Here is a 3222-nt window from a genome sequence, read left to right as displayed (position 1 = left end):
CTCTCTCATCTGCGTCAGGGGAGCAGATCTCCAAGCAGGAGTGTGAAGACACACACACACACACACACACACATACACACACACACGGTCAGGCTGGCAGGTGGACCACTCGGACACAGTGGACCTACAGACAGGTCTCTGGTCCATCTGAGAACTAACACACACACACACACACACACACACACACACACACACGTGTGCACAAACACACATATTCCAGTAGTAGGGATACATGTGCTCATGGACCATTCACCTGGTCAACCAGACAGACTCAACCGGCCTTCCCAGTCTTTGTGTTGTCCTGGGTGCAGTAGTGTGTGGAGTACACACACACGCACACACACACACACACACACACACACACACACACACACTTTTTTTTTTCTTCAGCCTCACTCTGTGTTTTCCTGAAGTATCTTTGTGTGCATAATTCAGCAGTCAGGACCTTCCTTCCAATGGCCCCCTCTCATTTTCTAGTGTGTGTGTGTGTGTGCGCGCGTGTGTGGCAGTGTGTACACACTCCCGTCAGATCAAAGCGCTCCCAGTGATCACGTGGAGGTGCGGCTGGGGCTCCGCCCTCTCAGACCCCCTGGGACGACTCTACTCGTTAGTGTGGCTCATCTCGCCCTTCATGGACTACTCGTATATCTGCATGCAACAACAACAACAACAGCAACAACAACGACAACGAAAAAGGAAAAAAAGAAAGAGAATGTCATGGAAGCTTCTAGAAAGTCTCTCAAAGCTGGCACAGTGACACCTTGCTGCCCTGTTACACTTCTGTGTTTTTGTTGATCATTTTCTATACTCGGATTTAAAAAAAGATAATCATCCCGCTTTTTTTTTTTTTTTTTTTGTAATAAAGGCTCCACCACCAGGAACAGGTGTGGTGTAATTTGATGTAGCAGAAGAAGCGTTCCCCTTCCCTAAATATGTAATATATATAATTCCTTATTGATTATTGTCGTGTGGTCAGTGTAATATAGAGGATTGTGATTTAGTACGTCTCGCAGAAGGCTAGGTGCTAACGCTAGCTTTGAGAGACTACGGACGATGACCGCGGTGTGTTCACGTCGGCATACCTCAGAATGTGTTTTTTTGTTTTGTTTTGTTTTTTTCCCCCTACTTATTCCTCCCACGGTCGGTGGGAGTCTGATCTGTTGAGGGATGTCAGAATGGGGTCTTGCCTTGCTGATAATCTGTTATAGTGGTTGTACTATAATCATACATCGCATCACCAGCTTGTACGTACAGTAAGAGAAACTGGATTAGAAAATATTGCTTGTTTTGTTTTCATAATGTTGACCGTTCATCAATGACTTTCTCCCTTTAAATATCCGCCATGATGCTTTTTTTTATTTTATATGTATCTGATGTGACACTGTAAACTTGTATGTAAACATTCTTCAGTGTATGGTTTCCATTCTATGTCCTTTTTAAAAGCAGTTGATATGTGTATGAGTGTGTGTGTGTGTATACGTGCGCATGTGTGTAGGTGTGGGCAAGGCAGACATGTAAATAATGATGGCAAAACAAAAAATCATTTGTACATGTAAAGTAGTTGTGTTTTCATTGGAGTTTTTTTCAGCCAAACTGTATAAAGTGTTTTCATTTTTATACACAGACACCTGGTCTGAGCCTCATTCATTCTGATTTTGATGATTAGTTTTCACTTCCTGATTTCACCCTTTTCTTCCTGTTCTCTCTCGTTCTCGCTCGCTGTATCTCTCCCACTCTCTTTCTCTCTCCCGCTTACACATTCTTATGTGTTTTCAGTCTGCGCTTCTCTGTAATCGGAGGGTTAGTTATGTCACGTCACCTCGGGGAAATCTGCGGCGGCTGGCGAGGGGATGTATTTTTATGGTTCCAATCCACTTGGTGAATCACTGTGACATAACAGATGCACACAGCTCTGGCATGTAGGTCCTGTTCTGATGTAACCCAGTCAGCCCCCCATGGGGCAGACAGGCAGACAAACACACACCCGCACACACACACACACACACACACAAAGACAGACAGGCAGACAAACACACACCCGCACACACACACACACACACACAAAGACAGACAGGCAGACAAACACACACCCGCACACACACACACACACACACACACAAAGACAGGCAGGCAGACAAACACACACCCGCACACAGATGTGTTGGTTCAGATGCACACTGATCTGGGCCGGGTCCGGGTGTGTCCTGTTCTGCAGTGCTGATGGGCAGAGAGCAGATTTGTATTTGTATTGGGCAGTCAGTCTTGTACAGGGATGGAGGTGGACCGTACATTTCGGACCGTTTGTGTGAGACAAAGGTTCGAGGTGCACTGTTCATGAAAAGTGTTTAGAGGAGAGAGTCCTTGGCTACATCTTGAGTAATGCTCTGTTGTGTACTTGAGGAGTGGTTGTGTGTGTGTGTGTGTGTGTGTTGTGTTGCACAGTGGAACAGAGCTGCTGACCCGAGCATAGCTGTCAGGTCTTGAGAAACTGCACTCCGCTCCAGACTGCAGTGCAGAAACACTGAGACTCAGCAAAAGCCTGCAAACAAACACGCGCAGTAATCCCAGTCACGTACACATGGTCAGTGGCCGTGGAGCAAACGGGAATGAATTCATTCTTGGCCATGCCCACCCTTAGCAGCCCTAGACTGCCTTTGAGAGCTGCTTCACAGCTGCAAACACTCGATGCAATATGTCCTTGTCCTTGTACCTGTTGGACAGGGTGGGGGGGATCTAACATGGGCAGGATGAAAACATTTGAAACTTCACTACATTTCTAACTGGCCCAAGGTCTGAAATGCATGTGATGCAGTGTTGTTTTTCACCAGTAGGGAGCACTGTGGCATTTTTTTCCTGCTCTCCTCAGAAGGCGAGAAGAGCTGACTTTCCTTCACACACACACACACACACACACACACACACACACACTTGAATCTTATTCAGTGTAATCTCTCGCTCCGCTCCATGACTGCTCCCCCTCCGCTCCTCCCTCCTCTCCTCCCTTCTCTCCTCCCTCCTCTCCTCCTCTCCTCCGCCTGGCCAGTGAGCCGCCCTCTAAAGCAAAGCGAGTCTGACAAGAGAGCTGAAGTGGAACGATAGAGCGCAAGGAGAGAGGAGGAGAGAAAAGAGAGAGGAGGGGAGGCATCTGGACTCCGCACTTTCCTAGACACTGTGCGTGTGTATGTGTGCATGCGTGCCTATGTGTATTTGTGTGTGCCCGCG

The 3222-nt window shown here is 47.3% G+C and overlaps 1 protein-coding gene across 2 annotated transcripts in view; it reads left to right on the top strand.

The window, feature by feature from the left end:
* The window catches only part of ep400 (E1A binding protein p400), a 49349-nt gene extending 47722 nt beyond the window's left edge, over positions 1-1627 (top strand). For both annotated transcript variants that reach the window (XM_062543420.1, XM_062543418.1), the window contains one exon: positions 1-1627. This exon is cut by the window's left edge and continues 357 nt beyond it. The gene's annotated coding sequence lies outside the window, so the exon portion shown is untranslated.
* The last annotated feature ends 1595 nt before the right edge of the window (positions 1628-3222 follow it).

This window comes from Sardina pilchardus, chromosome 8 (assembly GCF_963854185.1).
Source record: "Sardina pilchardus chromosome 8, fSarPil1.1, whole genome shotgun sequence".
In the NCBI taxonomy this organism is placed as follows: domain Eukaryota; kingdom Metazoa; phylum Chordata; class Actinopteri; order Clupeiformes; family Clupeidae; genus Sardina; species Sardina pilchardus.
Note: the sequence above shows the minus strand (reverse complement) of the source record. Positions and strands in the feature narration are given on the sequence as shown.